General features: G+C 44.7%; 1 protein-coding gene across 1 annotated transcript in view; it reads left to right on the top strand.

Moving 5' to 3' along the window:
- The first annotated feature begins 8,644 nt into the window (after positions 1-8,644).
- Positions 8,645-23,593, top strand: part of COLEC10 (collectin subfamily member 10) — a 121,173-nt gene continuing 106,224 nt past the window's right edge. The window contains exon 1 of the mRNA XM_069731827.1: positions 8,645-8,763. The gene's annotated coding sequence lies outside the window, so the exon portion shown is untranslated. The remainder of the gene's footprint in view (positions 8,764-23,593) is intronic.

The following is a 23,593-nucleotide window of genomic DNA, read 5'->3' as shown; positions in this document are numbered from 1 at the left end:
ACAAATAAAAACAAAAATAGGCGTTCTATGGCCCACTGACTGAGAGATGACGCACACAGGAGTCAGGAGTGGCACACAAGCCCAGAGGCCAATATTTTTCTACCAATGATTGATGTAGTTATTTTCTCTGGTAGATTTTGGAACCCAAATCAAGGAAAAAAAATATAGGCTTTCTATGGACCACAATTGGAGAGAGAGAGAGAGAGAGAGAGAGATGGCACACCCAGGAGTCAAGACTGGCACACAAGCAGAAAGGCCAATATTAATCTCCCACTGTTTTTTTTGGTTGTTTTTTTTTTCAGGGAGACTTTAGAAAAAAAAATAATAAAAAAAATATGATTTTATCAGGAAGAATTTAGAAACCAAATAAAATAAAATGATTTTTTCAGGAAGAATTTATAAAACAAATAAAACCAAAAATAGGCGTTCTATGGCCCACTGACTGAGAGATGACGCACACAGGAGTCAAGACTGGCACACAAGCAGAAAGGCCAATATTAATCTCCCACTGTTTTTTTTTTTTTTTTTTTCAGGGAGACTTTAGAAAAAAAAATAATAAAAAAAATATGATTTTATCAGGAAGAATTTAGAAACCAAATAAAATAAAATGATTTTTTCAGGGAGAATTTATAAAACTAATAAAACAAAAAATAGGCGTTCTATGGCCCACTGAGTGAGAGATGACGCACACAGGAGTCAAGACTGGCACACAAGCAGAAAGGCCAATATTAATCCCCCACTGTTTTTTTTGTTTGTTTGTTTTTTTGTTTTGTTTTTTTCAGGGAGACTTTAGAAAAAAAAATAATAAAAAAAATATGATTTTATCAGGAAGAATTTAGAAACCAAATAAAATAAAATGATTTTTTCAGGGAGAATTTAGAAAACAAATAAAACCAAAAATAGGCGTTCTATGGCCCACTGACTGAGAGAGAGAGAGAGAGAGATGGCACGCTTAGTACTGGCACACAAGCCCAAAGGGCAATATTAATCTCCCTTTTTTTTTCAGGGAGAATTTCTAAAACCCCAAAAAAAAAAAAAATAGGCTTTCTATGGCCCACTATTTGTGAGAGAGATGGGACGCTCAGGACTGGCACAGATGGCACGCTCAGGACTGGCACAGAAGCCCAGAGGCCAATATTAATCTCCCTTTTTTTCTGGGAGAATTTATAAAACCAAAAAAATATTTAAATAGGCTTTCTATGGCCCACTATTTGTGAGAGAGATGGCACGCTCAGGACTGGCACAGATGGCACGCTCACAACTGGCACACAAGCCCAGAGGCCAATATTAATCTCCCTTTTTTTCAGGGAGAATTTATAAAACCAAAAAAAAAATTAAATAGGCTTTCTATGGCCCACTATTTGTGAGAGAGATGGCACGCTCAGGACTGGCACAGATGGCACGCTCACAACTGGCACACAAGCCCAGAGGCCAATATTAATCTCCCTTTTTTCAGGGAAAATTTATAAAACCAAAAAAAAAATTAAATAGGCTTTCTATGGCCCACTATTTGTGAGAGAGATGGCACGCTCAGGACTGGCACAGATGGCACGCTCACAACTGGCACACAAGCCCAGAGGCCAATATTAATCTCCCTTTTTTTCAGGGAGAATTTATAAAACCAAAAAAAAAATTAAATAGGCTTTCTATGGCCCACTATTTGTGAGAGAGATGGCACGCTCAGGGCTGGCACAGATGGCACGCTCAGGACTGGCACACAAGCCCAGAGGCCAATATTAATCTCCCTTTTTTTCAGGGAGAATTTATAAAACCCAAAAAAAAATAAAATAGGCTTTCTATGGCCCACTATTTGTGAGAGAGATGGCACACTCAGGACTGGCACACAAGCCCAAAGGCTAATATTAATCTCCCACTGTATTTTTATCAGGGAGAATTTATACACCCCACAAAAAAAAATACAGAAAAATTAAAAGGCTTTCTATGGCCCACTATGTGAGAGAGATGGCACACACAGGGATGGCACTCTAGCAGAAATGCCAAATTGCCAATCTTAATCTCCCACCAAAAAAAAAAAAAAACAGGGAATGTCCTACAATTACTATCTCCCTGCCTGCAGTAATCTCAGCCAGGTATGGCAGGCAGCAATAAGGAGTGGACTGATGCACAAATCAAATAAAAAGTGTGGACAAACAAAAAAGATAGCTGTGCAGAAAGGAAGGAACAAGAGGATTTGTGCTTTGAAAAAAGCAGTTGGTTTGCACAGCGGCGTACACACAGCAATGCAGCTATCAGGGAGCCTTCTAGGGCAGCCCAATGAGCTACAGCGCTGAGGGGGAAAAAAAAAAAAAAAACTTCCACTGTCCCTGCACACCGAGGGTGGTGTTGGACAGTGCAAATCGCTGCAGCACAAGCGGTTTTGTGGTTAATGGACCCTGCCTAACGCTATCCCTGCTTCTGACAAAGCGGCAGCAACCTCTCCCTAAGCTCAGATCAGCAGCAGTAAGATGGCGGTCGGCGGGAACGCCTCTTTATAGCCCCTGTGACGTCGCAGACAGCAAGCCAATCACTGCAATGCCCTTCTCAAAGATGGTGGGGACCAGGACCTATGTCATCACGCTGCCCACACTCTGCGTTTACCTTCATTGGCTGAGAAATGGCGCTTTTCGCGTCATTGAAACGCGACTTTGGCGCGAAAGTCGCGTACCGCATGGCCGACCCCGCACAGGGGTCGGATCGGGTTTCATGAAACCCCGACTTAGCCAAAAGTCGGCGACTTTTGAAAATGTTCGACCCGTTTCGCTCAACCCTAGTGGAGCCATGTCACATTTGGAGACCCCATGATGTACCTAATCAGTGGAAACCCCCCCAATTCTAACTCCAACCTTAACCCCAACACACCCCTAACCCTAATCTCAACCATAACCCTAATCACAACCCTAACCCCAAAACACCCCTAATCCCAACCATAACCCTAATCACAACCCTGACCCCAACAAACCCCTAATCCCAACCCTAATCCCAACCCTAACCCCAACACACCCATATCTCAAACCATAACCACAAGCCTAACCCTAATCCGAACCCTAATTCCAGCACACCCCTAATCCCAACCCTAACCATAACACTAATCCCAAACTCCACCCTACTCCCAAACCTAACCCTAATCCCAACCCTAACCCTAATCCCAACCCTAACCATAACCCTAATTTTAACCCTAACCCTAACTTTAGCCCAACTCTAACCATAATGGGAAAATGGAAATACATTTTCTTTATTTTATTATTTTTCCCTAACTAACGGGGTGATAAAGGGGGGTTTATTTACTATTTTTTTATTTTGATCACTGTGATAGGGTCTATCACAGTGACCAAAATGAACCAATAGGAAAAATCCTCCTATTGTTGCCGGGTGCTGGCTGGCATTTTTTCTTTTGCTGTCGCCGGTAAATGGTTAATACCGGCGATTGCAACCTGGGGGTTGGTAGAAAGCGACCGAATCATTTTCTCTGGGGTCTCGGCTACCCCTGGCAGCCGAGACCCTGAGACTTGCCCGGTGCCGACCGGCAGATCTCGGTGGGCGCACTGCGCATGCGCCCGCCATTTTCTTCCCTGGAGAAGATGGCGGTGCCCATGGGAGGAAGCAGGAGGGCTGAGAAGAGAGAAATGAAATGGCACTTTGGCCTTTTTTTGCAGTCACCGGTAAACGATTAATACCGACGATCGCAACCCTGGGGTTGGTAAAAAAACGAATCATGTTCTCTGGGCTTTCGGCTACCCCCGGCAGCTGAAACCCCAGAGAAAATCTGACTCTAGGGGGTGCTAAACACTTTTTACACATTGCTGTTAATTAAGGGCGCTGTGGTTTAAGTACCCTTAACTACCGCCGTTAAAAGGTGTATCGACGGTCATTAAGGGGTTCAAAAAGACTGCATCTGTGTGCCAAACAGACAAATGATCATGAATAGACCTCATGTAGAACGTTAGTTGGACTTCATGTATAAACATTACTCCAATGGCAAATAGTGGTCCATGGATTTTACAATATGGGATGCATTTGCAAAATATTTACTGGTCATTGGGGTTTGTTTAGTTTCAATTACATTTGAAAAATTGGCTCAATTTTTTTTAAATGTTGCTAATTAGACAGAACCTCAGTGTTTATCGTAATAGAAATTGTGTTGATCTCATGGACTGACTACTACGCAGGAGGTAAAGGTGAGCCACTTTTAGACTGAGTCTATATTTTGCACAGTACTGTACAGTTACATTTACCCATGTTCCCATGATGTTAATGTAAAGTGACCGCAGGAGGTGGCCATGACCGATCTGTTGCTTTACATCACCCAGCACTTTGCAGGAAAATCGTGTCCATGTCCCAATGTGCTATCACGAGTGGGGTGCTTCACACTCACTTGTAAGCAGCCGCACATAACTCGGGGGAAACCAAGTTCATTTCAACAAGCGGAAGTTTACTGGACAGTTAAATTTAATCAGACTGTAACATGTAGGATAGGGCACAATACCTCTTTTCCTTAACACAACAGATCTCCATTCCTGCGATCCATTCCTCTCGGACTATCACTATGCCCACTGGCCCCATCAACCCCAGGGATTTCCTACCAGTTCCACAGTGCACCCGGGATCCATTATCTTCTCTTCAGATGGTTCTACATCCCTCTTTCCCTGTGGACATGAGGTACCCTTAGCCCCTATGCTGGGCCTTGAGCTCCTGACGTTGCCGGAATGTCCACATGGGATTCTAGGATGGCCTCCTACTGCTTTGAATGATAGGAACATGCTGGCCCTAGCAGCCCACTGCACTTGATCCTAACCTTGTTGCTGTACTTGCCTATCTGAGTCACTAGGCAAGAAGTGCCTGCTTTTCACTAGCACTATCCCCTCCCTCTGTAGGCTCATCCCAAACATTAACTGTTTTTTACCCTGTACCTTCAGCTAACTACAGCTACTATCCTATACTAAGCCTATTGTCCTTATCTTATGTCCTATCCTTATACTGTACACTATCTCACATTACACACTACATGCATAGAGATGAGTGACACTATTCACATTACATAATATTGATGTGATTGGTGTTTTCAGGGGTAGGAAGGCTATAGTACAGTTCAACACTCTTACTTGAGTGAAAGTGAGATGTGACCACCCTCTTTGAAGAGAAGAGATGGAAAACAGATGACAGCCCAAGAGGTTTAACAATGATAAATGTAAGGTTATACACATGGGAAGAGGGAATCAATATCACCATTACACACTGAACGGGAAACCACTGGGTAAATCTGACAGGGAGAAGGACTTGGGGATCCTAGTTAATGATAAACTTACCTGGAGCAGCCAGTGCCAGGCAGCAGCTGCCAAGGCAAACAGGATCATGGGGTGCATTAAAAGAGGTCTGGATACACATGATGAGAGCATTATACTGCCTCTGTACAAATCCCTAGTTAGACCGCACATGGAGTACTGTGTCCAGTTTTGGGCACCGGTGCTCAGGAAGGATATAATGGAACTAGAGAGAGTACAAAGGAGGGCAACAAAATTAATAAAGGGGATGGGAGAACTACAATACCCAGATAGATTAGCGAAATTAGGATTATTTAGTCTAGAAAAAAGACGACTGAGGGGCGATCTAATAACCATGTATAAGTATATAAGGGGACAATACAAATATCTCGCTGAGGATCTGTTTATACCAAGGAAGGTGACGGGCACAAGGGGGCATTCTTTGCGTCTGGAGGAGAGAAGGTTTTTCCACCAACATAGAAGAGGATTCTTTACTGTTAGGGCAGTGAGAATCTGGAATTGCTTGCCTGAGGAGGTGGTGATGGCGAACTCAGTCGAGGGGTTCAAGAGAGGCCTGGATGTCTTCCTGGAGCAGAACAATATTGTATCATACAATTATTAGGTTCTGTAGAAGGACGTAGATCTGGGTATTTATTATAATGGAATATAGGCTGAACTGGATGGACAAATGTCTTTTTTCGGCCTTACTAACTATGTTACTATGTTTGCAAATCTTCTTACACCTGAAGGTCCGAAATTCCCCTTTAAAATAGAATCTCTTTATAAATATTTTAGAAAACCTTGAGAAATTTCCTTGCTAAATTGCTTTTTAGGTAATTTAAAAAAATAAATAAATTGAGGTTACTTATTTCGTCACTTGAATAGGAAGAAAATCAATTACAAAGCCTGCCAAATAGGTTGATAAAAACAAATTGCGTGTATTTTGCTTGATAGAAACAAATTGTGTGGATTATGATGCCTCGTAAATCCATTATGGTGCTGATATTTTTCTAGGGTCCAAATTTCTTTCCGGCCAAAACATCCGTCACATTGGAATTTATTTTTTTCATATTGTTCTTTCACGAAAAGTATGTGTAACAAATTACAGCATGACTTATATCATGAGACGGTTTCAAGCTTGACCACTAAATTCCTTACTAGAAAGCATATAGGAATGACTAATACCTCTCGGATCTTATTTTCCTCTTTTCTGCCACTAAATCACTCTTTGTTAATGGTAAAAGTGATCTATCATCATTGTTCCTTAATAAGTCTCCTTGACTTGTCAAGATCTTGATTGCTATTTTTATAAAATACTTCTACTACTACTTTGTTGTGTATTTTTCTAGTTACTATTTGAGTATTTTTTGTGCTATCATGTTCATATGATATCTATTCAGTAGATGCTGAGTTGCAGTACCCAGCAGTAGCCACTAAACAGTGAGTGGCGCTGTGGTTTTCCACACTGTATTACATCTGACCGCCATCCACAGGTGTTATCAGCCGATTGGTGGGGAAATCAGGTGTCGGACTCCCACTGATCTTATATTGATGATTTTCTGTATCATAAAGACACCCCTTTAGCCCTTGGCACTACAATTTAGTTCACTATTTAGGATGCCATTCTTATATTTGGGTATGTAATTATAGCAATGTTCATGCACTATATTGGAAATTGTAATGTTTCGGCACTAAATGGCAGCATTATTTGAGCATTGAAAAGCAATATTGTGGGCATTGCATTGAAATAATTTGGCATTGAATGTTGTAAAAAATTTAAAAAAAATTGTCTGCGCTTTTTAATTAAACATAATATAATTTTATTTCCCTGTCATTTTGCAACAACAATAATAATAATAATAATAATAATAATAATAATAATATGCCATCATGTAAATACTGCATAGCCATGACTTATTTGCATTTAGATGTAGCTATTTAAGGTCTTCTTTTTAATAATAAGAGGTGTAATTTTTGTAGGTGCCTTTTTTACATCCACATAAATAATTGTTTAATCAAGAGAGAGTAAAAAAGATGTAAAAAAAAAAAAAAGAATGATTTGCTATCACATTTGATCCCCTGTATCTTCTTTTAACCAAATCAGGTTTCGAAAACCGTAAAGTGGTCGAAAGACTGCTGTGACTGGTTCATTCTTCTTGTGGGTTTTGCCTAGAAGCTGTCACTATGTTATGAACAAATGGTGGCAAAAGATGTCCGAAAAAAACATCAGAAAAGATTCTCCAGGTAAAACACCGCCGGTGTGTTCTACTTAAAAAATGATGCAGGTATGTCGTTCCTGAGGTGAGATTGTGTAACCATCAAGCTCACTGCCTTCTGTAAGACTATTGAAACCATCAAGCTTGATGCCTCATCTAAGACTTTGTAACCACTCCTAAACTACTTTCTCCTTCTCCATTACACTGTAGACTGTAGGGCAGGGCACTCTCCTCTTCGGTCTTATTTTGTTAATTGCAATTTACACTTGTATTTTGTCTGCAAACCCTTTTCACATGTACGGCACCAAGGAATCAATGGTGCTCTAAAAATAAATTAGAATATTAATAACCATGAAGCTCACTGTCTTTTGTAAGACTGTATAAACCATAACGCTTGATGCCTCATGTATTATTGTGCGATAATTATGCTCTTTGCCTTCTGGAAGATTGTTGAAACCATCAAGCGTGGTGCCTCATGTAAGATCGTTAAAGATTGTAAGAGAGTAAAAAAGCACAAAAAAATGCCAAAAATCTTTCCTAGCTTCTCTTAAAAGTTTCAGGCTTCAATAGCTTAAAAAAATGAATTATGAATCAGGAGCATTTGCTCTGACCCCCCCCCCCCCCCCTTGTAATCTAGACCGGCAAGAGAATGGTTTTGATCAATGGCCCCTCATCATGTGTCTTGTATGACTAGTCTGGGGCCCATCTTTTCAAAGCTCCGCTCTTTTAGATTGACAAGTCTCTCCTTATGTATGTATATGAGATAGATCTGTTACTCTAGGGATTGGGGCAGGTGTAAGCAGCATGGGGGTCCTGCTTCGGACTAGTCATACAAGACAACTAACCCCTTGCCGGCTTAATAAAGCTTGTTTTCTCTGAGATGCTGCTGTTCTTCAGAGTTAAAGCACATATGGTTGAACTAACTCTGGTAGCGTCTGACTCATGCTGCCTATGGTTCGGACAGCCGCCTGAGACTTGCTCATGCTACACGTGCTTCGTGCGGCATGAATCTGATGACCGTCTCCCTTAATATATAAATGTCTGCTTTGCTATTTCTTGGAAATAAAGCCTTACACATAAAGGTGCTAAAATTTGAGTAAAATGGCTAAACATTTTTTTTCCCCAAGCAGAATACATCGCTGCCAGACAATTTCTGTTTGTTTAACAAATGACTGTTCCGAGAAATGAAAGGAGCTCTTCTCCGACGTCTGGCAAAGGAGAAAGATGTCAACATTGCAGGGAGTAACAGGCTGAACTTCACTGCCGGAGCTGACAGCGCACGTCTTAATGTAAGTCTTGCAGAACTTCTCCCACTTTCGGATTGTTGCAGGATATATGTAAGTATTGTATCACCTGTGATATATAGGAGCTGCTGTATGCCAAAGACTCAGATGCTATAAATACCCCTCAACAGATACGGACTGGGACTAAAATTCAGCCCTGGCATTTGCAATCACACAGGCCCATGTTGTCCCATTTCCAAGCAACAGATGGGGATATATTATTAACATTACCGTGGATGGAGGAAAGCAAGATTTACTACAAGACCAATATTTATAATGATACCCGTGGCCTGCTGGGGTAAATGACGGAGTCAGTGACTTTGTGCTCCATCACAACTGTTAACAGTACGGGAGTCTTGAGAACACTGATTCTGCTAACAACGTAGCAGACAAGGCAGCCCATGACCAGACAGGCCCTTCTGGCATTTGCCAGAATTGCCCAATGGCCAGTCCGGCCCTGCCCCTCAAAAATAATAATAATAATAATAATAGAAAATTGCAGAATAAAACCCAACTGAGATTGCAGGCTGTCAGGAGGGAGGGGATAGTAAATATATTATTTTAGGTGAGAATTGTAGGAATTGTAAAAGCTCCTTTATCCATCAGATAATCCACCTATGTGAGAAGGTAGTCATCCGACCCCCCAACCCCAAGCTGGCACCACCATTGCATACGGATTACATACGGATGACCATACAGAGAACATTGGTGCGATTATCGGCCGAGAGTATCGGACCGATTTTTTAAAAAGTTGAGTGCGACTCCGGCCTCACACTGACAGCGCTGCAGCCAGTCAGTAAACTCAGCTGCTTGTAATGTTTGCTCAGGCACAGCAGATTAGCTCAGTTATTGGCTGCAACTGCGCTGCGCTGTTAACGTAACTTCAGCTTTACAGACAATTACAGACACTGGGAGCAGCGGCACAGATGTGGTAGGAAAATTCCCTTTAAAAAAAAAAAGTGAATAATTAGCTAATTGCTAATATGTCATTTGTATCTGAGCTCCTCTTGCAAAAAGTTAAACTCTCCCATCAAAAAGAACTCACTGATAGATTTTCAGTTAACTGCCAGCAATAGGCAGAGCAACAGAGATGCAAAAAAAATGTCAATGGTGCAATTTTTTTTAATGAAACCAAATTCCAAAATGATCTCTAGCCAAATATATACGTGCAACACCCCAGGTAACCGGTGTTGTCGGGGAGGGTGATGTCATGCTTGGAGGCAAGGGAGATTCTCTGTAAGGCACTCACATTCAACTCATCTGAATCTAGGCCAGGAGGGGGAGCTCAGGACCCAGATAGAGGGGAGCTTTCTTAGACTTTATGTATCCTGGTCTGGAGGAGGAGCCAGTCAGTCTTGGAGAGTTGTAGAAGAGTGAGGAGAGGAGAAAGATGTCTGGAGCAGATGTAGGGGCCGAGCAGCCACGAGGGAGCTGCTACCCCTGGAAAGAGCGAGAATCTGAAGGAGAGTTGAATAGTGGAGGAGCTTAGAGGGAAGAAGCACAGAGGAGGAAGGGGCTCAGGAGGGGAACAGCGCAAGGACACTCTTGGAGTCAGAGCGCAGAGTCAGGGTACCGGGAGCCCGAGGTCATGTTGTTCTCCAGGACGCACGACAGAACCGGAGGGTGTAGGACTGTATGTCAATTGCCTGCATCAAGTCTGAGGTGAAGCAGTGACCTTAGAGCCCGGGTCATGAAAGAGATCCTATAAACAGGCTCGAACTGTCTGTCGTACAGACATATGTCTTAGGATAGGAGAGAGGGGACTTGCAATAAGCTTCAAGCGGCAGGGACCTAATCAACTAAATAGTGCAAGTAGGAAAGGCTTACGGACCTCACCTGGCAGAGGGATCCTCTATTGCTTCCAAGCCGGCCAGACCACAGCTATCATTGCACTTGGTACCCTCGACTGAGGACTACTACTACCATCAGTAAACCAGGTAAAGACGGTAAACCTGTGTCCTCGTTCTTTGCTATACCATCCACCACACCATCGGTGCTCTACACTTGGGAAGCCATGGGGACCCCGCTTCACCTGTGGGAAGCGTCTCCATCTTGCTGCAACAACATCACCCCAGAGGACCCCTTTAAGCAGCATCGGTCCCCACTGACTGAACACCACAGGTGGTGTCACGAACAATAGACTTTATTCACAAATCCCCTTAAAGACCTTTCCCCTTTAATTGGGCGCCCAGGGCCACAGACCGGGTCGCAGCCACCGTGACATCCCCTTTAAGCACCGGACCCGGTACCGAGTACTCACTGCCCAGGCGGGCGACTCACACGCAGTAAGGGAAAAAAAATTGCCTTGAAGGTGTCAACTCTATTTCCTTTAACCCCTTCCCGACCTTGGACCTACTTGTACGACATGGCGATTTTGCATGCACAGAGCAGAAGCTGTGTGAGCTGACACCTGGATCTCACTGCCAGGAATGATGCCTGCACCGCTTCCAACAGTTTAGCCCCCTAAAAGCTGCAATCGATATTGATCGCTGCATTAAGAAGGCAGGAAGAGGCGCCCCCATCATGACGACCCCCTGTTCACCAGGCTAGCAAGCTTGCTAGACCATGCTCAGAGCATGGTCTTATAAGCTTGTATGTCAGTACACAACTGACAGTTTTAAAGCATTTCAATGCTCGCGCATTCTGGTAAAAGTCAAAGTCCCACAGAGGCACTAAGTAAGAAAAAAAATTGTACAAATATTTAAAAAAAAAAAATCAGAAAATATATAAAAAATAAAAATATATTATACCCATAAATTTGTGTTTTATGTAAAGAATAAATGAACAAAAAGAGTACACATATTTGGTATAGCAGCCTCTGGAATGAACCGCCCCATAAATCTGTCACACTAGTTAATCCCTTTAGTGAACAATGTAAGAAAAAAAATAATTAAAAACCTGGAAAAAGAGCATGCTTTTTCATCATACGGCGTGAACAAAAAGTAGAATAAAACAGAATAAAAAAAAATAAATAAATACAAATGGTATAGCTGAAAACGCCATCTTGTCCTACAAAAAAAAACAAGCTGCCATACAGCTGTCAGTGGAAAAATACAGTTATAGCTTTCAGAATAAAGAGATGCAAAAATAATGACTTTTTATACAAAATAGCTTTTATTTTGTAAAAGCGCCAAAATATAAAAAACTGATATAAATGTGGAATCACTATAATCGTACTGACCTGAAGAATAAAGCTGCTTTATCAATTTTACCACACATGATCAAAAAAAGTTATGTGCCCAAGAATGGTACCAATAAAAACATCAATTTGTCCTGCAAAAAAACAAGTCCTAACATGATGTGTCAGCAAAAATTTAGGAAAATTCAACCTCTCAAAATATGGTGATACACAGTAAAAAGTGCCTTTTAGTGTGTGACAGCAGCCAAACACAAAAAGCTATTGTCTAATCAATTATAGGGCACATGGAACGGCGTAAAAAATAAATAAAACCAATTCTTCGCCTGCTCGACTCACATTTATCCTGTGCTCTGCGCTGAGCGCTTACACTGGAGTTTCCGTGTAAATCTATGAAATACATGATTAAGATGGAACCCCAGATTCCCTATACTGAGGCAGATGGAGTCACTATTGATGCCATCTGGCCTGTGATATGGTGGCGTCTTTTTAGGAGTGCATAAAAGTGCGGTCAACCACAGTTTTTTGCACTTCTGAAAAGGACACCGCTGAACAGAGGCCAGATGGAGTCCAGAGTAACTCTGCTGCCTCATTATAGTGAATGGATCCATCGTGGATTTCATCTGTCATGTCACTACTAGAAGATTTAGGCGGAAACTCCAGAGTAAGTGCTCAGCGTAGAACTCGGATAAATCTGATCCAAACTGTTATGGCAGCACAAAGAAGAGCAGCCGCCGCCGCTCCCTAGCACAGAGACCCCACGCTGCAGCTACAATGAGGTAATAGGGTGATACTCCACTCACACTTTCCTGTGAGATGCCCCCTCTTCGTCATCGGAACCACTCCCCCCCACCCACCATATACACATTGGTCTGGACCCGGCGTACAAGACGACACCCGGCGGGTGCAGTCCAATTGTCAAAACTTATCGTGCTCTTGAGAATCCTCCTCAGCTGAGGCCGCAGGGGTTGTAGCGCCGGCAACGGCCGTGGACTTGTCCACAGATGGGGTCATTTAAACGACGGTCCGTCTTCTGGCGGCAGTGGTCTGTCTTCAGCCCCTTCCGCTGAGCCCCCAGTCCATAAACTTGTGCGACCAAAGTAAAGAGGGCTGCAGTCCTTCCAGGCACAATCGTGGGCTGAAGTACAGCAACTGGCGAGGCAGGCCCGCGGGTGCTTGACTGGCACACGGCTTTCTCCCTTCCACACATGCGCGGTAGTCTCGGTCACGGAGCCTCTCTCGCCAATGACCCTGCTAAAGACGGCAGGAGCCAGCAGGCAAGACTGGTTGCAGCGCCATTGCTCAGAGGACGGAGCACACTTCTACCCTGCGACACGCTGCTAGATCGCGCCAAGCTCACAGCAGCCATGCGTGCATTTGCTTTTATCTGGCGCCTCTGTTGTGAATTCTGTTGTCGGGCTCCCTCCTGTGGTCGTGAATGGTACTTCGGCTGGTTCTGTCCATGGACTTCCTCTGGTGGCTGTGGGTGTTTCTGAGTTTCCTTCCACAGGTGACGAGGCTAAGTCGTTAGTGGGCTGCTCTATTTAACTCCACTTAGATCTTTGCCCCATGCCAGCTGTCAATGTTGTACTATTGGTCTAGTTCGCTCCTGGATCGTTCTGTTACCTGTTTACTCCAGCAGAAGCTAAGTTCCTCTTTGCTATTTTCCTGTTTGCTATTTTTTCTGTCCAGCTTGCTATTGTGAATATTGCCTTGCTTGCTGGAAGCTCTGGGACACAGAGGGGCGCCTCCGCACCGTGAGTCGGTGTGGAAGGTTTTTTTCCCTGCACTCTCTGCGTGGCTTTTTGTAGGTTTTTGTGCTGACCGCAAAGTGACCTTTTCTATCCTCTGTCTGTCCAGTAAGTCGGGCCTCTCTTTGCTAAATCTATTTCATCTCTATGTTTGTGATTTCATCTTAACTCACAGTCATTATATGTGGGGGGCTGCCTTTTCCTTTGGGGAATTTCTCTGAGGCAAGGTAGGCTTTATTTTTCCTTTCTTAGGGCTAGCTAGTTCTGAGGCTATGACGAGTTGCATAGGGAGCGTTAGGAGCAATCCACGGCTATTTCTAGTGTGTGTGATAGGATTAGGGATTGCGGTCAGCAGAGTTCCCACGTCTCAGAGCTTGTCCCGTGTTTTTGTAGCTATCAGATCTTTCCGGGTGCTCTTGATCATCAGGTCCATTATTGTCCTAACCACCAGGTCATAACAGTACAGCTGGCCAAAAGTATTAATGCATCTCAATAGAGGGATAAGAGAAGTTCTGAGACCATTTTTTTTTCTTTGCAGTGTGTTTTGTCTCTCTTTTCCCCTTTACCTCTGGGTGGTTCAGGACACAGGTGTAAACATGGACATTCAAGGTCTGTCCTCTTGGATGGATAATCTCACTACAAGGGTACAAAACATTCAAGATTTTGTGGTTCAGAATCCGATGTCAGAGCCTAGGATTCCTATTCCTGATTTGTTTTTTGGTGATAGATCTAAGTTCTTGAATTTCAAAAATAATTGTAAATTGTTTCTTGCCTTGAAACCTCGCTCCTCAGGTGACCCTGTTCAACAAGTAAAGATCATTATTTCTTTGTTGCATGGTGACCCTCAAGACTGGGCATTTTCCCTTGCGCCTGGAGATCCGGCATTGCGTGATGTTGATGCGTTTTTCCTGGCGCTTGGATTGCTTTATGACGAACCTAATTCAGTGGATCAGGCAGAGAAAATCTTGCTGGCTCTGTGTCAGGGTCAGGATGAAGCGGAGATATATTGTCAGAAGTTTAGAAAGTGGTCTGTGCTCACTCAGTGGAATGAATGTGCCCTGGCAGCAATCTTCAGAAAGGGTCTCTCTGAAGCCCTTAAGGATGTCATGGTGGGATTTCCCATGCCTGCTGGTCTGAATGAGTCTATGTCTTTGGCCATTCAGATCGATCGACGCTTGCGTGAGCGTAAAGCTGTGCACCATTTGGCGGTACTATCTGAGCATGGGCCTGAGCCTATGCAATGTGATAGAACTTTGACCAGAGCTGAACGGCAAGAACACAGACGTTCGAATGGGCTATGTTTTTACTGTGGTGATTCCACTCATGCTATCTCTGATTGTCCTAAGCGCAATAAGCAATTCGCTAGGTCTGCCACCATTGGTACGGTACAGTCTAAATTTCTATTGTCCGTTACTCTGATTTGCTCTTTGTCATCCTATTCTGTTATGGCATTTGTGGATTCAGGCGCTGCACTGAATTTGATGGACTTGGAGTATGCTAGGCGCTGTGGTTTTTTCTTGGAGCCCTTGCAGTATCCTATTCCATTGAGAGGAATTGATGCTACGCCTTTGGCCAAGAATAAGCCTCAGTACTGGACCCTATTGACCATGTGCATGGCTCCTGCACATCAGGAGGATATCCGCTTTTTGGTGTTGCATAATCTGCATGATGTGGTCGTTTTGGGGTTGCCATGGCTACAGGTTCATAATCCAGTATTGGACTGGAAATCTATGTCTGTGTCCAGCTGGGGTTGCCAGGGGGTACATGGTGATGTTCCATTTTTGTCAATTTCGTCTTTCACTCCTTCTGAAGTTCCAGAGTTTTTGTCGGATTATCGGGATGTATTTGATGAGCCCAAAGCCAGTGCCCTACCTCCTCATAGGGATTGCGATTGTGCAATTAATTTGATTCCTGGTAGTAAGTTTCCTAAGGGCCGATTGTTCAATTTATCTGTGCCAGAACACGCCGCTATGCGGAGTTATATAAAGGAATCCTTGGAGAAAGGCCATATTCGCCCGTCGTCATCACCGTTAGGAGCAGGTTTCTTTTTTGTGGCCAAGAAGGATGGTTCTTTGAGACCTTGTATTGATCACCGCCTTCTTAATAAAATTACAGTCAAATTTCAGTATCCTTTGCCGTTGCTGTCTGATTTGTTTGCTCGTATTAAAGGGGCTAGTTGGTTCACCAAGATAGATCTTCGAGGGGCGTATAATCTTGTGCGTATTAAACAAGGCGATGAATGGAAAACAGCATTTAATACGCCCGAGGGCCATTTTGAGTACCTGGTTATGCCATTCGGGTTTTCCAATGCTCCATCAGTATTTCAGTCCTTTATGCATGACATCTTCCGAGAGTACCTGGATAAATTCCTGATTGTGTATTTGGATGATATTTTGGTCTTTTCGGATGATTGGGAGTCTCATGTGAAGCAGGTCAGAATGGTGTTCCAGGTCCTTCGTGCGAATTCCTTGTTTGTGAAGGGGTCAAAGTGTCTCTTTGGAGTTCAGAAGGTTTCATTTTTGGGGTTCATTTTTCCCCTTCTACTATCGAGATGGACCCTGTTAAAGTCCAGGCCATTTACGATTGGACTCAGCCGACATCTGTGAAGAGCCTGCAAAAGTTCCTGGGCTTTGCTAATTTTTATCGGCGCTTCATCGCTAATTTTTCTAGTGTTGCTAAACAGTTGACTGATTTGACCAAGAAGGGTGCTGATGTGGTCAATTGGTCTTCTGCAGCTGTAGAGGCTTTTCAGGAGTTGAAGTGTCGTTTTTCTTCTGCCCCTGTGTTGTGCCAGCCAGATGTTTCGCTCCCGTTTCAGGTTGAGGTTGATGCTTCTGAGATTGGAGCAGGGGCTGTTTTGTCGCAAAGAAGTTCTGATGGCTCGGTGATGAAGCCATGTGCTTTCTTTTCTAGAAAGTTTTCGCCTGCTGAGCGCAATTATGATGTTGGTAATCGAGAGTTGTTGGCCATGAAGTGGGCATTCGAGGAGTGGCGTCATTGGCTTGAAGGAGCCAAGCATCGCGTGGTGGTCTTGACAGATCACAAGAATTTGACTTATCTTGAGTCTGCCAAACGGTTGAATCCGAGACAGGCTCGATGGTCGTTATTTTTCTCCCGTTTTGATTTTGTGGTTTCGTACCTTCCGGGCTCTAAGAATGTGAAGGCTGATGCCCTGTCAAGGAGTTTTGTGCCTGACTCTCCGGGTTTTCCTGAGCCGGCGGGTATTCTCAAAGAGGGGGTAATTTTGTCTGCCATCTCCCCTGATTTGCGGCGGGTGCTGCAAAAATTTCAGGCTGATAGACCTGACCGTTGCCCAGCGGAGAGACTGTTTGTCCCTGATAGATGGACTAGTAGAGTTATCTCTGAGATTCATTGTTCAGTGTTGGCTGGGCATCCTGGAATCTTTGGTACCAGAGATTTGGTGGCTAGATCCTTTTGGTGGCCGTCTTTGTCACGGGATGTGCGTTCTTTTGTGCAGTCCTGTGGGACTTGTGCTCGGGCTAAGCCCTGCTGTTCTCGTGCCAGTGGGTTGCTTTTGCCCTTGCCGGTCCCGAAGAGGCCCTGGACGCATATTTCTATGGATTTTATTTCGGATCTCCCCGTCTCTCAAAAGATGTCGGTCATTTGGGTGGTTTGTGATCGCTTTTCTAAGATGGTCCATTTGGTACCCTTGTCTAAATTGCCTTCCTCCTCTGATTTGGTGCCATTGTTTTTCCAGCATGTGGTTCGTTTACATGGTATCCCGGAGAACATCGTTTCGGACAGAGGTTCCCAGTTTGTTTCGAGGTTTTGGCGATCCTTTTGTGCTAGGATGGGCATTGATTTGTCTTTTTCCTCGGCTTTCCATCCTCAGACAAATGGCCAAACCGAACGCACTAATCAGACTTTGGAAACATATCTGAGATGCTTTGTTTCTGCTGATCAGGATGATTGGGTGTCCTTTTTGCCATTGGCTGAGTTCGCCCTTAATAATCGGGCCAGCTCGGCTACTTTGGTTTCACCGTTTTTCTGCAATTTTGGTTTCCATCCTCGTTTCTCTTCAGGGCAGGTTGAGTCTTCGGACTGTCCTGGTGTAGATACTGTGGTGGATAGGTTGCAGCAGATTTGGACTCATGTGGTGGACAATTTGACATTGTCCCAGGAGAAGGCTCAACGTTTCGCTAACCGCCGGCGCTGTGTGGGTCCCCGACTTCGTGTTGGGGATTTGGTTTGGTTGTCGTCTCGTTATGTTCCTATGAAGGTTTCCTCTCCTAAGTTTAAGCCTCGTTTCATTGGTCCGTATAAGATTTCTGAGGTTATCAATCCTATCTCATTTCGTTTGGCCCTTCCAGCTTCTTTTGCCATCCATAATGTGTTCCATAGGTCGTTATTGCGTATCCAGTACCTGGTCAAGTGGAAGGGTTATGGTCAGGAAGATAATTCCTGGGTTTTTGCCTCTGATGTTCATGCTGCCGATCTAGTTCGTGCCGTTCATTTGGCTCATCCTGGTCGGCCTGGGGGCTCTAGTGAGGGTTTGGTGACCCCTCCTCAAGGGGGGATACTGTTGTGAATTCTGTTGTCGGGCTCCCTCCTGTGGTCGTGAATGGTACTTCGGCTGGTCCTGTCCATGGACTTTCTCTGGTGGCTGTGGGTGTTTCTGAGTTTCCTTCCACAGGTGACGAGGCTAAGTCGTTAGTGGGCTGCTCTATTTAACTCCACTTAGATCTTTGCCCCATGCCAGCTGTCAATGTTGTACTATTGGTCTAGTTCACTCCTGGATCGTTCTGTTACCTGTTTACTCCAGCAGAAGCTAAGTTCCTCTTTGCTATTTTCCTGTTTGCTATTTTTTCTGTCCAGCTTGCTATTGTGAATATTGCCTTGCTTGCTGGAAGCTCTGGGACGCAGAGGGGCGCCTCCGCACCGTGAGTCGGTGCGGAAGGTTTTTGTCCCTGCACTCTCTGCGTGGCTTTTTGTAGGTTTTTGTGCTGACCGCAAAGTGACCTTTTCTATCCTCTGTCTGTCCAGTAAGTCGGGCCTCTCTTTGCTAAATCTATTTCATCTCTATGTTTGTGATTTCATCTTAACTCACAGTCATTATATGTGGGGGGCTGCCTTTTCCTTTGGGGAATTTCTCTGAGGCAAGGTAGGCTTTATTTTTCCTTTCTTAGGGCTAGCTAGTTCTGAGGCTGTGACGAGTTGCATAGGAAGCGTTAGGAACAATCCACGGCTATTTCTAGTGTGTGTGATAGGATTAGGGATTGCGGTCAGCAGAGTTTCCACTTCCCAGAGCTTGTCCCGTGTTTTTGTAGCTATCAGATCTTTCCGGGTGCTCTTGATCATCAGGTCCATTATTGTCCTAACCACCAGGTCAGAACACCCCTCCTACCCGGGTCATGAGGTTATTCCGGTCTCTCATCTCTTCCCCCAGGCAACATGGGAGACAGTCTCAACAGTTCCGGACCCGGCTCGGTACAGGTACCCCCAGCCAGGTTCACCTCCTTTATTGGCTGTGTAACAGGCACTAGGAGTGGGATAGCAGAGAGGATGATGATGAGGTTGTAGATTCCATTTGGTGTGAAGCCAGAGGCACACAGCTGAGTAGCTCAATAGAGGAGGTGGAGAAGGAGGAAGACAAGGAGGTTATGTTTCGGCTTGCCACACAGACATGGAGTGGTGTAACCACTACAAGAACTGCATCCACAGCCATAACTCTGGCTGTGGTCAGCAGCGGTCTCAAGTCTGCAGTTCACAGGGGCTACAAGGGTTTCCTCGCCTGTGTCTTTTTTGAGACTGCAAAGGATGACTCAACTAAAATTATCTGCCAACTTTGCAAAGTAGAGGCAAAAATTGCAATCATTTGACTACTACATGCATGAACTGGCACATGCATGATCAACAAGCCTTAGTCTGGGAACCTTACTGCGCTAAAATGCAGACTAACGGGCCTTGCCAACCACTGGCCTTGTTAACCACTGGCCGTCCCATCAACTGCATCTGCTGATTCTTCCTTCTCTGTCACCATGGCAAGTGTTCTCAAAGGTTTCTGGCCGCAGAACCTCCTCTTCTTTACCCCTTACAGTCGGGGTGAGTGAGAGCCCGTTAGCTGAAGTCCAGCAGTTTGTCATGTTCTGCCTACTTCACCCTCTCTCAGCACAGCAGCCAGCCCTCGATCCTGCAGTTGTTGTCATGTAAAAGAATGTTTCTTCCTACACATGCCAAAGCTAAGAGCTTGATCTCCACCATCTTCAATCTGTTGGCCACGGAAATGCTGCCTTTTCCGCCTGTTAGACACGTTCTCCCAAAGCTGATGGTCGTTGCAATCCCCAGTACCAGTTGCCATCACTTGTCAAAAAAAGCTGTGTAAGGGGCTCTAAAGACCGGTACTCGCCCCTACCCCTTTAAGAACCGACCTGGTTCTCATTGTAGAATAGGGATGCTATATATGATTATAATTGTTGTGTACCTTTTTGCTGCTATGTTGCCAGATTTACTACGCCATTTTGTGTGCTGCTTACAATGCATACTACTGTATTATAGGGAAAGTGCAGTACCTCAGATGGGACACTAGAAGGGGCATTATAGTGTACATAGTTAGCTATAGGAGGAGCTAGCTGTGGGTAAGACAGGAACATTTCCTGATTCTAGTTTAGTGAAGATTGGGAGCTGGTACAGCTCAGAGGAGCCAGGGAGCCCAGACACCCCAAAGGGCTTAAGAGCCCAGGACAGTGCAGCAGCACCGCAACATTTGAAAGGGTCCTGCTGTCCTGTGCCAGCGGGTCAGAGAGTTACAGCCTAGGAACTGCAGCAGGATAAAGATGCAGGTCGCTCCAAAATGTGGCAGCTTTCTATGTGGGCAGAAACTCTTCTGTCTGTTGTGAAACAGACAAGGGAATCCTAAGAGAAGTCATGCTGAGCAAGGAGGACGCTGCAGTACCGAATGGGTCGGTACATCCCAGGGAAACCCCTGGGAGGAATAAGTGAAGACACAAGAAAGGATGGGAACGAAGTCGTACTCTGTGTTGATGCTGTAAATAATGTGGATGTGCTGCGTTTGGAAACTTTGGAAAGTAAAGTTCCTCGTTTAAAGTTTGAAATGGACTCTGTCTCTTAGTGCTCTTCAACATCAGCAGCCGAGCTTCAGCAGCCCCGATGGGACCATGATGGTGCAGAGGGTGCAGCAGAAGGTATGCAAGAAAAGGGACATTGTTTATATGTGTCGGGAGGCTAGGGCATGTTTAACCAGATATACTCAGCCACAACTACGGTCCTGGCTCTGCCCCTCACAGATGTGCCAACGCTAGACCAGCATGTCACAGACAACACCACCTGTTCCCCGAAAAAATCATTGAATGCCAGGATGCATTTCACCACTGACACTTGGACGAGCAAACAAGGGCAAAGGCATTACATCTCGCTCACTGGGCACTGGATGACTCTAGTGGCTTTGCGGGCAGGTGGGCAGGCCTCCACCTACGACCTCAACCTCTCCCTTAATGAGACACGCATTCCAGCAGTGCAGAGACAATCCCCTCACCTCCACACTGTACAGCCAGAGCTCACCGCAATCAGGCAGTGTTTAAATTAATGTGCCTTGGCGATCATAGTTACTCAGCTCAACAGTTGTAGACAGCTATCCAGGTCAAGTTTGAGCAATGGCTGTCTTTACTGAACCTGGAGTCATGGAAGGCCTGGCTCACATTTTCAACCTGGTGGCATAACAATTTCTCTACCATTATCCCGGCCTGGATGCGCTGCTGCACAAAGCACGGTCGCTGAGTGCTTGCATCCACTGTTCTCACCCCACAGGTTATCGACTTGCTACAGAGGTCTTTCTGCCTAACGGTTAACCATTTGACAGGCGATGTGCCGAAATGGTGGAATTACACTTTGCACATGTTGCAGCGACTGTCAAGAAACGGTGAGATCTTTTGCAGTATGTCCTTTTGCATAGCCTGGGCCGACGCAGTATGGATGTGGTGCAAATCCTGCTTGTAGAGTGGGCACAGATGAAGGACCTCTGAACCCTTCTCCATAGTTTTGAAATGGCAACTAAGATGGTTAGCATTGACAATGCCATCATCAGCATCACTATTCTGGTTAGCTATATGCTGAAGCACACTTTGAATTGTCTGTGGGAGAAGATGGTAGTCCCAGAGGAAAGGGGGGAAGCAGAGGAGGATGCGGAAAGGATAACAATCACTCTAAGTTTCGGACTATCGCTGCACAGGCAGGTGCCACGGGAGGGTGGATTACAGAGATCAAGGGGGGCTCATGATACCAGATAAATTGTTAATGAAGGTTCAGGTGATGGGTGTGTAGTAATCAGGAGATGAAGAGGATAATTATCCCCTCTCTGTTGCCCATGGTTGGTAGGAGGAGAAGGAGGATGGAAGCTTGAGTGTAACCCAGCTACCAACACACCATGGACTTGGACCTCATGGAAGCGCCCGACACATAAGCAACATTCTTGCTACACTATCGGCAACATGATGCCCATATTCTTAGGGTTAGAAATAGTGCTGACTACAGGTTGCCACTCTATTACATCCACGGCACAAGAGTAAATTTTGCCAGATGCTTCCCCCCTGGAAAGGAATGCACGCATGGTGGTGTATCAAAACATGCTTGTAGGCAACCTTAAGAGTGGTTCTACCCAAGACAGCAGTGAGGCACACAGTGTGCATCGCAGTTATAGACTTCCAACCCCTGGAACATCGAGTCCTCAACGCAAAAACATTAGCAGCAGCAGCAATGTAAGTTGAGACGCTAATTGCCATTCCCCACTCTCATCTTCAACTGGCCATGGCTCCTCAAATATTTGAACATCACTACACATGAGATCCCCTTGTTCCTCTTGAAATGTGCAAGGCAAGAGGCAAGAATCAATCAATAGAAATGTAAAGAATTTTCCAGAGTGTCAGTGCGGAATCACTTGGCTCCTGGGACTCGCCGTAGAGACTCAGGGTGAGTCTTATGTGGTTCAGACTCTTGGTTAGTGTCACTGGACTGTGTGGAAAACAGGGTGGTGTTGAGAAAATGATGGAAGCATTATTATTAGTGATGAGTGAGTGTACTCGTTGCTTGGGTTTTCCCAAGCACGCTCGGGTGGTCTCCGAGTATTTGTAACTGCTCAGCGATTTAGTTTTCATCACCCCAGCTGAATGATTTACAGCTACTAGCCAGGCTGAGTACATGTGGGGGTTGCCTGGTTGCTAGGGAATCCCCACATGTAATCAAGCTGCCTAGTAGCTGTAAATTATTCAGCTGTGTCGATGAAAACTAAATCTCCATGCAGTCACAAATACTCGGAGACCACCCGAGCGTGCTCGGGAAAAGCCAAACAACGAGTACACTCGCTCATCACTAATTATTATCTGACATCCAAGCAACCACCTGCTTGCACTGTTCTGGCTTCAAGATTAGCTAGGCCTCGTGGATGAGCGTGTTTGTTGTGCTTCCTCAGTAGGCACAGGTTTAGTTTTCAAAGCCAAAAAAAAAAACAAGTGTGGGACTGCACTTTTTTTGCAATTTCACCGCACTTGGAATTTTTTTCCCGTTTTCTAGTACACGACATGCTAAAACCAATGATATCGTTGAAAAGTATAACTTGTCCTCCAAAAAATAAGCTCTCACATGGCCATATTGACGAAAAAATAGAAAAATTATGGCTCTGGGAAAGAGGGGAGCGAAAAACGAAAACGCAAAACCGAAAAACGCTAAGGTCATGTAGGGGTTAAGAGGGAAAAATAAATATTTAGCCTTGACAAGCCCTAATGTATCAACGGTGCAGAAGCGGTAGTATACAAGTACTGCAATATTAATATTAAACCCTGCCTAGATGCCTCTAATCCTAAACTTTCCATCCACTGAATGCAGCTAATAGCAGTTTTACTACAGAAAGAAAATATTTAGCCCTGAAAATGACTGTTGTTTTCATGCTGAAGGAGCTATATACAAGTACTCCTATAGC

The sequence above is a fragment of the Ranitomeya imitator genome, chromosome 6 (genome assembly GCF_032444005.1).
Source record: "Ranitomeya imitator isolate aRanImi1 chromosome 6, aRanImi1.pri, whole genome shotgun sequence".
Classification (NCBI taxonomy): domain Eukaryota; kingdom Metazoa; phylum Chordata; class Amphibia; order Anura; family Dendrobatidae; genus Ranitomeya; species Ranitomeya imitator.
The sequence above is the reverse complement of the archived record's forward strand: the minus strand, read 5'-3'. Positions and strand labels throughout refer to the sequence as shown.